The sequence below is a fragment of the Mus musculus genome, chromosome 4 (assembly GCF_000001635.26).
Source record: "Mus musculus strain C57BL/6J chromosome 4, GRCm38.p6 C57BL/6J".
In the NCBI taxonomy this organism is placed as follows: Eukaryota; Metazoa; Chordata; class Mammalia; order Rodentia; family Muridae; genus Mus; species Mus musculus.
In genome coordinates this window covers 125,192,623-125,205,954 of record NC_000070.6, presented here as the reverse complement: position 1 = coordinate 125,205,954, position 13,332 = coordinate 125,192,623, and the positions used below count along the sequence as shown (strand labels likewise).

Here is a 13,332-nt window from a genome sequence, read left to right as displayed (position 1 = left end):
CACACACACACACACACACACACACACACACACAGGGGCAACACTGCAGTGGATCTCCATAAAGGTGTTAGTTACACGGAGCACCTGTGTTAAAACTCATCCGAACCTGCCTTTTACTATGTTAATTAGACCTCACTGTAAAACATATTACACTGAGCTCTTCCACTCAAATGGCCAGACTCTACCAACAGATCAAGGCGTGCTGCAGGGAACACAGCCTACAGTCAGCCCAGCCATAGAAGCTGACTTATCCAGTAATTACTCTCAGCGTTGATTTTACCACATTCCCAATCTTCAGGCAGTGGACTGAGTAAGCCGCTCATCAGCGGCTGAGTGGGTGAGCAGAGTGCAGTAGATGCTTGCTGTGGGATCTTATTCAAGCCATAACGAAGAACTAAAATTGTGTCATTTATAGAAAAAAAAATGAATGGAGTCAGAGATCATGATGTTGAAATAAGCCAGACTCAGAAAGACAAATGTTGTATTTTTTTCCTGTATTCTGAGTATAAAGTTTTTTTAAAGACATGAAAATGTGAAGCGCTTATTGGTGGGACCAGAAGCAGCAGAGAGGGGGGGATATGAAAGATCTGTGGAGTAGCTGATCAAAGTACACCACAAATATGTATGAAAATATAATGAGGTCCATCATTTTGTATAATTAATGTGCATTACTATAAAATGAAGCTGGGTGTGGTGGCACACACTTAGCATCCCAGGACTTGGAAAGTGGAGGTAGAAGGATTAGGAATTCAAAGCCAGCTTGGGATGCACTGAGACTCTGTAAAGAAATATATATGTTAGTAAGAAAGGGTTGAGAGGGTCATGAGAGGGCTCAGTGGGTAAAGGGGCTTGCTACCAAGCCTGATGATCCGAGTTCTATCCCTGGGCCCCACATGATGGAGGGAGAGAAAGGACTCCTAAGACTTGCTCTCTGACTGACACACATCATGCAACACTGGCCCCCACCCTAATACACAAATGAATAAACTAATTTAATTTATATTTTTAATGAATGAGAGGAAAGGGCTACTGCAGCAGGCTCCACAATGGTGCTCTGTGCCACCTAGCGCCTCCCAGCCCAGAGCCCAGTGTAGATTTGGTGCCCAGACAATTCTGCTGAACCAGGCTGCTCTATTGAATTGGTTCAAATTTGTTTCCTGAAGCGGGCCGCTCTCTGGAGGCTGGCTGGGGAGCCGTTGCCCGTTTTCCCCCTTCCCTTTCTGTGACATTTCCAGGGACTAAAGAACCCAGACTCTAGCCCAGTTTAGGGCCTGCTCCTCTGGGACAGAATCACAGTATCTGTTATGAAATGTTTTGGTTATATGTCCCGAGTCTCTTGGGTAAATACCATGGGCACCAGGGCAGACAAAATTAACCCAAACACATCAATTTCCTGATTTAAATTGGATTGTGTACATACAGACGGATTTTCTTCTCCCCAGAGATGTGGAGGTAAATGTGTTTGGAATCATCTGCACACAGAGAGAGTATCGCCTGGTGGGAGCCATGGGTCACCTCATTCATTTCTGGGAAAGGTCTGTCAGCAGCTACTGTCCCTGCCCAGCTCCTTGGGTTTGTCCTAAGAGTCTCCTCAGTCCCTTGGCACAGCTGGCTCTGTGGCCTCCTCTTCAGGACACTGGGACCAGAGGGGAATCTCTCATGTGGTCCCTGTTTGCTGAGAAGGCTCTGAAGACAGTCAGTCCGCGACCTGGCAGAAGTCACTTCAGAGTGTGGGTCTGTATGTGGCTGCGGAGGCGAAAACCCAGCTCACAGCAGCCATAGAGCTTCATAAACCACTGCGCTAACCTGGCTCTACACAGGATGAGGAGAACCAGAGGACATAGAGAAGGTCACGGCAAGTCCCTGACTTTGGAAATCCTCTCGTCTAGGGATAAGGATTACCGGCCCTGACACATCAAGGTCAGGAGGATGTTAAGAGGATGCTGGGAGCGTGGGAAGGGTAACTCCATTCCACGTGTGACAAACGGTGCCATTGCTCTGTGCGCACGCTCACCATTAGTGCACACAGCCCAGAAGAAGCTCCACTTTCTCCACACCCCTCCCTCTCCTTACAGCAGCTAGGGAGATCACCGACAACCTCTACGCTTTCCTGGTGAACCCCTTCCATGACATCCGATTGCGCTTCAAATCCAGCTCAGAGTTCTTAACACAGCTGTCTGAGTCAGTTCCTGCTGTATAACAAACTGCCCGGAAACTCAGTGGGCCAGCAGCAAGAGGAATGCTTGCCCGTGTGTTTTCAGGTCAGCTCGGCCAGATGATTCAGGCTGATACAGCCTCAGTGACTTCCACGTGCCTTAGAACTAGCAGGTCAGTCTCAGTGTGTTTCCTTTGTAGGGTTCAAAGGGACAAGCAGGGATATGGGGATACTCTTAAGGTCTGGCCTTGAAACTACAGCCTAAGGCCAAAAACAAGAGGTAGGAAGGCCACTCAGGTCACCAGGCCACTAAGACAGGTGTCTGAGGCTAAAGATTAACACTTCCACACCCACCCCTCCCCCACATCTCCAGACTCTCCTTGACTCATGAATTTTTGTTCCAATCACCCTGACTTTCCCTTGTTGAGTTGCAGTAAGCGCCTTCTCTCTCCAGCCACCTGCCTAGAGGAATCCTCCCTGTTCTCCTGAGGCAGCCTCCTCTCGACCTCTGGTTTCAAATTCAATGTCCTGTCCTTGGAGAGGCCCGTCGGAACCTCCAGCAGGAGTCCACTGCCCCCTTCCCACCAGGGTGTCACATAGTGTTAACATCTGTACCTTTGTATTCACTGTTCACTCTACTCCCCCCACAGCTCCACTCTGGTCCGAACCCCAACTAGACAGTGAGTCACACAGGGGCAGCTATCTTTTTTGTTTATGACGTTGAGTGCCCAGTGTGTCCCACTGCCTTCTGGTTCACAGAAGGCACCCGGTTTTTACAGTGTCGTGGAGGCTGCCTTTGCACTAATCTTTCACGGAGAGTGGAATTCACCCTTGGGTCAAAGCTGGTAAGAAAAAACATTGTAGAATCTCAAGCTAAGGTTCACCGAACCACAGCACCCAGCAAGCGACAGTGCCATGTGCCAGTAATCGAAATATTAGATAAAGAAGTGAAGATAAGATCAGGAGTTCAGGGCCAGCCTCAGCTACACAGTGTATTCAAGGACAGCCTGGGCTACATGAGACACTGTCTAAAAAAACAAAGCACAGTGAAACAACAACAGCATCTTTGTCACCCAGGAACTTGCTAGAAATGCCCAGCCCCAGACTCTGCCACAGCCTGGGTTCAACAAGACTTTCCTAACACAGGGCTCAGCAACCTGGATTTGACACCCTTTAGATAATTCTCATTCTGGCAAAAGTCTGAACACCACTAACCTAAGCCAGAAGTCAGCCATCTTTTTTCCTAAAGATTTATTACTATTATACTATTATTATTATTATTATTATTATTATTATTTTAAGAATGCATGTGCATGTCTGTCCCTTTATGGGTATATGCCCATGGGATCACAAGTACCTGCAGAGCCCAGAAGAGGGCATAAGATTCCCTGGAGTTGGAATTACAGTCCTTTGTGAGCCACTGGATGTGGGTATAAGGAAGAGAAACCCTGGTCCCCTGTAATAGTAGATTGAGCTCTTAACCACTGAACCATCCCTCCAGCCCCCGTCTTTTTTTCTATAAAGGATAAGATAGTAAATATGTCATGATCTGCAGCCTTGTTCTGCTGCAATCTCTGTCAGCACTGCTCCAGATACCGGGAGGAGGTGGATCAGCTACAAACAATACATGCATATGCAAATGTTGGCTATGGCCAAGATCCAACACAAACATTGCTAACCACAGCAGGCAGGCTAGACTTGCAGACTCTTCTTGCTGGCTCTGGCCCAGGCGAAAGGTCCCCGTGTCCCCATGTTTAGTTTTTCAAGTTCGAAAGTTCCAGGTAGAGCCAAGGGAAGTAAAATTTCAAGGCTATGTATAAATTTCTTTTCTCATAAAAATTTCATCTATTCAAATGTGTAAATACCTCATCTGCACCAGGCGCTCGATATGCAGAAATGATAATGTACTCACAACCTTCCAAAAGTGGAAGTCAGTCAGCTGAGTCTCCTGGCAGGAAGGAGGTGGCTCTTGCACGTGAGGCTTCCCTCTTGTTCCCCAAAGCAATCTGATGTCACGGATACACAGTGGACACCTCCAGAGGGCTGCTGGATCCTTGTATCCTGAAACAGAGAATTGGACAGAGATGCGCGTACACGGATAGAAACAAATAAAGCAAGAGAATCTACTAAAGTAGTTCCATGGGAGGCAGTGAGCTGGAGCAGAACACGGGCTTAGTTGGAACGGCCACACAGTACAAAGGAGCAGGGGTTCTGTTACACGGCAAAGGTTTGTTTCAGTTATGGGTTTGCAGCAGGGATTTGGGGGAGAGGGTTGGGGGGCTTGGTTGTTGTTCTTGTTTTCTATAGATAAAGTTTGTTTTGTAGATGAGAAAAGTAAGGCTCAGAGAGGAATGCAAACTCATATAAGATGGTTATAGCCTGCTCAACATGGAACACGGCTCAGCATGGACAAGAAGGGGTACATAGCAGCCCCAGATCGGATAGTGTGTTCCACTTCACACCCTCCCACCACAGAGACCCTGGTAGCAGAAAGCAGATGTCATCCGTGTTCCAGCCACCTCATATCCACACGCAAGTGCTGTGTCAGTGAACCTTGTCATATAAAGTTTCAGAAGCCAGCCCCCTACTGACCGTCAGGCCAGTAGACAGGATTCTGACAGCATCCACGGAGTCAACAAGGAAGTATCGAGTGTGTTTTGAGGAGATGCAGCCCATCATGGTAAAGAGGCAGGGCAGCAGGTAGGTGCTTGCAGCAGCAGTTTGCTCTCATCCCTTGTGGATCCAGAAGCAAAAAGAGGGGGAGGGAGGATGCTCATGGTCCTGCTAGGGCTTTGGAGCTCATTTGCATAGTGTAGGCTCTGCATACCGTTTGCCTAGTGCAGGCTTCCCAGCATGCTTTGCTTCGTGTAGCTCCAGACACAGCTCTGCACATCACCTGCATGTCTCCTTAGCATCTTTAGTCCCCACTCCAGAGCGTTCCCCCGCCTCAGCACAAGGTGTTCTGTGACTTCTCCACACTACTCTTTGTCTTGACTCACCCCACCAGGCTGCTCTTCTTCTCCCCATTGGACAGTACAGAAAACTGAAAGCTCCGCGGACAAAGTGACTCCGTGTCAGCCACCATCGCCAGACATCAGCAGTGCCAACGCTCAGACCCAGCTGTGACAGATTCCAAGGCCAGAGCTGTGTCTCCCCAGAGGAAGATTCCCGCAGGCGGTCTAGAGCGATGGGACTTGTTTCCATAAAGTATCTATTAAGGAAGAAATACAGCATCACACTACCGGATCTGACCAGCGTTTCCCCCAGCTGCCTCCAGGACCTCCTCCTTCTGCCACCTGCAAAGTCAAGTGTCACTTGTCCTTCTGCTAACTGAGCTGCAAAGAGTATCTGAAAGAAACTGACAAGATAAATCACAGCTTTGTGATGTGTTGTGTGCCTCTTCTCAGAGCGCACCCTGGGGCTCCCAGTGAGTTGGGGAGCATTGCTATTATTTAATAACATGCAAAGTGCTTTTGAGGAAGGACATCCTCTCCCCACACACACCCCTACATGCACTTTTTTTCTCGGATGAACAGTGATTGAAACCCATTGTCCTGACTGGAGAGTTAAGCCAAGCCATTCAGACAGGTGATTGAAAGGACAACAGAGCAGTCGATTTGATTTCCGCACAAACCTGAGCTGGTGAAATGGGACTGAGGTGCTTCGTGCTATCTCAAGAAACATCAAATTAAGAGCTGCTGGGCCTGACATTGGGCCTGACAGGGAGTGAAGAGGCTGTCTCAGCCCCAGCCTCTCAGAAGGCTGCTTCAGAAGAGCCTGGTTCTTCTGGAACCAGGAGCAGAGGTTCCGCCTCTTCCAGCCTGAACTCAGTCCTTGTTGCTAAAATGATGTATTTCACTGCAGGACAATGACCATGGCTTTGAGGACAATATAGAGATCTGTGTAAACAGCAAAGCCCAGAAGAAACCCAGACCCAGGAAGGAAACTGGAAACCATGACAGTGTCCTTAGCCACACCTAAGCTGCAAAGCAGACATTTCTATGCATGGAGCCCTGCCCCTGGTCCTCTCTGGGACCCTTCAAGACTGGTTCCCTTGGGAAAGTTCTGGTGTCCCCAAAATTCCAGGAGTGAAGGGCTTTGCAAGATGCTGAGGACACTTCAAAGTATCCTTTGGGAGCAGTGGGTTTCTGGGGACAGCCAGCAGCACACTTCCATCTGTCATTTCTCAGGCGCTACACACACACACACACACACACACACACACACACACACACACACACACAGACATTGCCTGGCCCCTCCCCCTGGGGCCACTTCTTTCTCTTTCCTAAAGACAAAGTCAAAACACTTTAGAGATTAAATGGATACAGTTTGTGTAATCCGCTTAGCTCAGCGGGAAGCCTTCTACCGCTCTTCCTGCCCCTCCACCGAGGACATGTCCTCATTGGAAGCCACTGAGGACAGCATAGCAAGGCTCCAGCAGGGGTGGAGGGTCCTTCCAGGATAGCCAGTGTGCACACTTAGAAGGCAACCCACCTGGTCCAGGTTGACTTCCTAGCAACCAGTTTCTCACGTTGGATGCCTCATCCTGGACTGAGACGTGGTCTGAACCACGAACCAGAGCGGCTTACCTTGCTTCGCCTCAAAACTGGCTAAGCCAGAGATCTGGTGATGGAGAGAAGGCTACAGCAAGGTTAAACATATCTGCCCAGAGTCGGATGGAGCCTTCCTGGTCTTTCAACTTCAGTGACGCCCTTTGTGCCTAGCTCTACACAGATTGGGACAGGGACAGGGGTGGGGGGGATGAACAGGAGGAAGAGGCAGAGGAACTTCCTGAAAAGCACCTTATGTCAGACTAGAAAATGAATTAGTGGTACCCCAATCCTTGTTTGATTCCCAGCACTACCACCCCAAATCAGGGGGGGATGGAATTATGGGATGGTGCAGATTCTTCAGCACGTGACAAAGAAACCCTCAAGCTGGCCAGGGCTCAGGGCACGAGGGGACGAGCTGACAGCCCAGCAGACTGAGAGGAGCAAGATGCTGACTGGACAGCCAAAGAGAGCAAGAACTGAAGTTGAAGCTAGACCCGGAAGGGAAGCCTGTGTTTCTGAGCCTTGGGTGTCTCGTCATTAATCATCAGAGTAGATGACTGCACCAGTGTCTTGTCATAACCTAGGTCTCGAAGAATCATCTCCAACGTCCACCACGGGTTAAAGGCTTGCATGTTGAAGGTGCAGTGCCCAGTGCGGCAGTGTTTAGAAGCAAGTGGGGACCTGGCAGGACCCCGAGGACTCTGACATCATCAGTAGATTCACCCACTGGCAGCTTCGTAATTTGGTGGTCTGCTGGGTGGTGAGGAGTTGAAAGGAGATGTCCTTGAGGGTGTGGCCTTCCGAGCATAAAGTGTCCCCCTATTCTGCGTGTCTCTGTTTCACTATCTACTTATCTCTCTTTTGGCCACCGCAAAGCAAGCTCCCTCCTCATCCAGCTGTGACGATGTCCCGTATTACCTCAGTCCTAAGCAATGAGGGCAACCAGTTGAGTTCTCTGAACCCATAAGCCCAAATTCCTCCTCACATTGTGTCGCTCTGGTACCCTGTCCCAGTAGCAAAAAGCTGATAGGCACATACCGTGAGACAGGTACTCTGTACCTGTCTCACCTGTAGGTGGATGTTGCTTTAACCAAACTGGCCGCCTAGAGCAAAATTTAGATTGACTAGGGGGAGGCATAAGGAAAATACAGGATGAGCATTGTTGTGGGATGACTGGGAAATGTCCGAGTTGGGCTCATACTTGCCCCCCCTCCCCCCCCCCCCGCCCTCCTTCCCCGCCCCCCCCCATATGGTGGCCCTGCTTAGGGAGGTTGGGGCACTTTTAGGAGGGAGCAGATCAGTGGGGCAAGACCTTGAGGTTTTGTATCCGTGTTGCAAATGTTTTGCTCTGTCTCAGCTTCAGGACTTTGGATACAATGTGGCCAGACAATGTGCAGTTCCGCTGAGCTTTCCTAGCCATGATGAACCCCTTCCTTTTAAAACATTGTTTCTTTAAAATTGTTTTCATTACATTTTAGTGTGTGTGCGCGCGTGCATGCACATGTGTGCATGTGTCCATGCGTGTAGATGTGTGTGTGTGTGTGTGTGTGTGTGTGTGTGTGTGTGTGTCACTTCTCTCCTTCCACCATCTGGATCCCAGGCTTCGAGCTCAGATCCTCAGGCTGGGCAGAGGCACCTTCACCCACAGAAGCCACCTCAGCGGCTCTTAAGTTGCATCCTGGTGAACATTTTGTCTCACCAGTGAGACAGTAACGAGTGATGACTTAGGATGCCCCCAGAGGAATGTCAAGGTAAAAGTGGAGCCAACAGCACTCAGAACAGCAGTGATGGGGGGCGGGGGCGCAGAAGCAGCCACTCCAGTCCCACCCTCTACTCTGAACACTAAGTCTGAAACCAGCCCTCCTGGAGAACTCTTGCCTTCCATTCTCCTTCACCCTGTCTTGCTTGTATTTATTTCCATAGCAAATGCTTATTACCAAGCCTTTATATATGCTTGGCACTGTCACACGTGCCTTTTGAATATTCATTCATCCACATAAACCTTCATGCCAGTGACAAGGGCTTTTGTCAATCCCATTTTACAGATGAGAGAAGGAAGACGTAGGGAGCCTACTGCAGCTAGTGAGCTTGGCGTGAGGATTCAAACCTGCATGCTTCCCGAGGGCGGGGCTTGGAACTTTCATTCAGTCTAGAACAAGAGTACTCAATAAATGTGTTGAATGTACAAAGAGAGAAGGCTGGGCTGGTTGACACGGGCTTCAACTGCCACCAAAGACACCCCAGGTAATCACAGGTGACTGGGAGCCATCAACGACAATGTAGTTGCTCTGGGCACAGGCATCCAGCACCAGGGAGGTTCTGGCTTTCCATGAGACCTCAAAGGACTCGGGCAGCAGGCCTGAGCCTTCCTGAGGTGTCTGGGAGCAGGAGACTGCCTTCTTGTGACTTCCCCTGCCCTCCTCCCCCTCTGTGGTTGGAGACTCCAATTAATTATGCTGTGTAATTAGATAAAGAATATTCATTTTTCATTAATGACGTTAAACTCCTGCTCTGTGGCTGAGCTCCTTACGTTTTAATTAAGCAGGACTCCTGAAAGCCACGAGACTGCTCCGAGAGGGCTCCCTCTCACCGTGAACAGTCACTTAGAATTTTAAGAAGTGAAGGATTCCTTCCCCAAGTTAATTACCTCAAAATTAGCTTAATCACAGCTCATTTAAACTTATCTAAACAACAGCGCAATGGGTTCCAGGAAACTGAGGTTCTGGCTCTGCCTGTTTAAAGTTTAAGATTTATTATTAAGTAATAATAACTTTTAAAGTCTGCTCTGATGGATAGCAGTGACCTGGTGGCCTTTGGGCTAAAGCTTGTTTGGTGCTGGAACGTGGACATGGAGGGAAGTTCTTGCTTATTCCCAAACCAGTGACCTAGGGTCTAAGGTGCTAAACCTCTCCTTATTTGGCCACTCCCCGAAGCAGAACAAAGTTCCGGCCCTCAGGTCCCCACCATCCACTCCTTACCAAATAGCAGCTTCCCCATTTGTTCTTAAAGAAGATCATGCCCTGGGGGATGGGAGGTAACCCTTCTCTACTGTGCATTCTCTAACAGAGCATCTAGCCTGAGGATGAGGCAAGGCTCTGAACAAGCCAGGCTCAAGGGGCCAAGAATTCCCTGTGCAATGCTCTGCAGGCATGGCTGTGCCCCATGTAACAGCTGGCATGCTGCAGGCACTGGGTACATACACAGTGAAGAAAGCTCAAGCAGGCGGCCCTAGGAGGCCAAGTCGGGATCCCGGGAGAAGCGTCCTGATTCCAGTTCTCTGCAAGAAAGGGTCATCTTTGCAGAAGATTCATAGGGACTGACCTCAAGGAAAATTTACCTTTGAGGTGGGCACATGGATCCAACACTCCTAAAGCTGAGGCAGGTGGATCACCAGTCTGCATCCTTCCCAGGGCACATAGAGAGAGCACTCTTCAAAAGTGAAGGAAAAAAGACATGTGTGCAGTGTCCTGTGTAATTCTCAGAGCAGTCTGTTTGCACTAGGACAGTTAGGATCCTCTCGCTCCAGGTGGGAAAAACCCAACCGAGGGACAAAGACGTCGGCTCCAAGTTCAAACTGACACTAAATGGCGGGGTTTTATCCCAGACAACTTGGGAGAAGGGGAGGGCATTCAAGGAGAGGCTGAGGTTGGTCCAGAGGGAAGCTCTGAGTCAGAAGCAAACAGGGGAAACTGAGTCACTAGTCATTCTATCATAGACTAGAAAGGACTGGAGTAGCAATCATTTCTATCTGCCTGTCCAACATTCTGCAGTGTTGAGTGGACCAGAGAGGCAGAAGCTGGCACTGTGGATAAGCCACAGCCTGGCCCGCCAGGGGCAGAGACCAGGGCAGGGACAGGGACAGGGACAGGACAGACCAGCAAGAAGCTGAGGCTGTCCCTCCTGCTGATGAGCCAGGGCCCCTGAGCTGGGAGGCTGGGAAATGATTTATCCGCCTCCTCTTTCCACACAATTGGCTTTCCTTTGCCAGCTCCCTGTTGGGGTGAGAATGCTGGAAAAGCCTGGAAGGGGCGGTGAGCCGTCATAAAAGATTTCTAAAAATCAGAGGCCACCTCCCTGGTCTGGAGATGAATAGCTGTGGTACCCCACCGCTCCCCTGTCCCTTCTGCTCAATCCTAGGTCACCCTGGCTCACCAAAGGGCCCTGCCTTCCTGGCAAGGGTCCAGGGCTTCCTAGCCATTACCTGTTCCTGCTCCGACTCCGACTCCTACCCAAGAGAGGTGGCACCGTAGTGGAGACAACTGGGTAATTCTAGCTGTCACTGCCCTAATTACACCCCACGGTCCTCCCGCCAGCACTATACACCCCGTGCTGCCTGCATAATGGGCCTTTTAAAAAAAAAAGAAAAAAAAGACACTCTCTCCTTTCACAGCTGCCTTTTGAAGGGGGAACAATCTTACACAATGTCTCTTAATGACGGCACTGCCTGGCTCTCCTGCAATTCCCGAACAACACCACCCCCCAGTCCCCAGCCCCTTCCCCTCTTCTCTCTTCTCTCTTCTCTCTCTCTCTCTCTCTCTCTCTCTCTCTCTCTCTCTCCTTGATAATCATCATAATTGTCATAATCGCCCTGGCGTTAAGAGAAGGTGCCTGGGACATTTCCATCAATTATGAAGTGACCTAATGAAAGGTCAAGTTGATCTGTGTGAGCAGGAGACTGAGGGAGGAGAAGGAGGCAGACGCACCATCACACATGAGTGAGCAGGAGAATGAGCATGCGCACACCACACACACAAGCACACCCACGTGCGCGCGCGCACACACACACACACACATGCACAGGCACACACGCACGGGCACACACACATGGGTGCCTATGCTACACCTGTGCACACACCAGACTCCAAAGGCTGGCAAGAAGAGAGTCATAGACAAAGGCAGTTTCCTCTCAGTGCTTCCGCACAAAGAGCCAGGTCAGGCCCATGAAGAGCTGCTTCACCACACCCTCAGCCCTGTGAGAGACAGGAAGAATATTTCCCGAACAAAGTCAGCACAGTGAGGCTCAGAGCAAGGATCAAGGTGACAGCTAACCAACGTCATTCCTCTGAATCCAAGTAGCTTGTCCAGTCCTTTCCGGCTCCCTGTTTAACCTCTCAAAGCCTCACTATATTCACCTGGAAAATGGGCTACCCCCATAAGAACTGACTACTATAACTTTGTGGTCTGAGTGTTCTCTCTTCTAGTTAATCTCCGTTCCAGGGTATTTGTGTATTACCGAGACAACCCTTACAGCAAACTAAGACACATTTTATACACATACATATTCAGGGATGTATATATTTGCAAGCAGTATGTATATATGTATATATTTATGTATATATGTAATCAAGTTGGTTTGGGTTTTGGTTTTGGTTTTGGTTTTCGAGACAAGGTCTCGCTCCCAGGCTGGTCTTAAAACTGTAGGACAACCTTGAACTCCTGACCCAATCACCTCCACCTCCCAAGTGCTGGGATTACAGACATGCGCCCCATCCAGTCTGCTCCATGCTGAAGATGTCACGTCGGGCTTTGTGCATGCTAGGCAGGCACTCTGCAAGTTGAGCTACATCCCCTGCCCTGTAGTGGATACACAGTCTCCCTCCACGTAGCTAGTAAGGCTCTCAGGTCAGGTTCATTCATGTGTGCAGCACGTGAGGTTTAAGAATATAAACTCCAGAGCTCCACTTAGGCGAGCAGGTCCAGAAGTGGGTGTCCACCAACTGTTTGACCTTGTGCAAACCACTCAGTCTCTTTGTGTCTCATTCTTTTTGGACACCTATAAAATAAGAAGTAGAATAGTACCCACCTTAAAACTTGTTGTTAGAATTAATTCTTCAGGGACTGGAGAGGTGGCTCAGTGTGGCTCAGTTAAGAGTGTGTTACTCTGGCGGAGGACCCAGGTTCAGTTCCCAGCACCATGTCAGGTAGTTCACAGCTACCTGCAACTCCAGCTCTAGGGGATACATTGCTTCTGGCCTCTATAGGTAAACACACACACACACACACACACACACACACACACACACACAAATAAATCTTTAAATAACTCTTAGTTGATGCTGTTGTGGGTTTTGGTGGTGGTGGTTGGTTTGGGGTTTTTTGTTGTTGGTGGTGGTGGTTTGAGGGTTTTTTTGTTTGTTTGTTTTTTGTCTTTTTGTTTTGTTTTGTTTTTTGACACAGGGTCTCACAGAGACCTGGCTCATCTTAACACTTGCTGTGCCTAGGAGGCCAACCCTGTTTCTGATCTATCCTCGCCTACACAGTCTATGAGCATTAGCAATTTATTCCAAGTCAACAATAATTCATAGGTGTCCCATTTAAGGAGAGAAATTAAAGTGAGTCCAGGTTTGAATTCTCTATGTCATGATCCCTGTGACTTCCATCTTCTTGTCCTGTTTCCCGGGTCTGAACCTGTGCCTGCCTGGAGGCAGTTCTGTGAATCTCCTTCTCCCTGAGTTTGTGTGTGTGTCTATCTGTTGTAGGAGCTATGTCTGCCTATCGTGTGTGTGTGTGTGTGTGTGTGTGTGTGTGTGTGTGTGTAATGTGTCTGTCTGCCTGGTAGATGTGTCTGTGTGTATGTAAGTGGCATCTATCCCTGTCTGTGTGACTGTGTGTGTGTGTGTG

General features: G+C 49.2%; 1 long non-coding RNA gene across 1 annotated transcript in view; it reads right to left on the bottom strand.

Moving 5' to 3' along the window:
- Positions 1 to 13,332, bottom strand: part of Gm32611 — a 144,273-nt gene that overhangs the window by 84,461 nt on the left and 46,480 nt on the right. Inside the window, exons 3-4 of the long non-coding RNA XR_001784436.2 lie at positions 5,155 to 5,366; positions 4,068 to 4,216 (exon numbers count right to left, since the gene is read on the bottom strand). This is a non-coding gene — a long non-coding RNA (predicted gene, 32611). The remainder of the gene's footprint in view (positions 1 to 4,067; positions 4,217 to 5,154; positions 5,367 to 13,332) is intronic.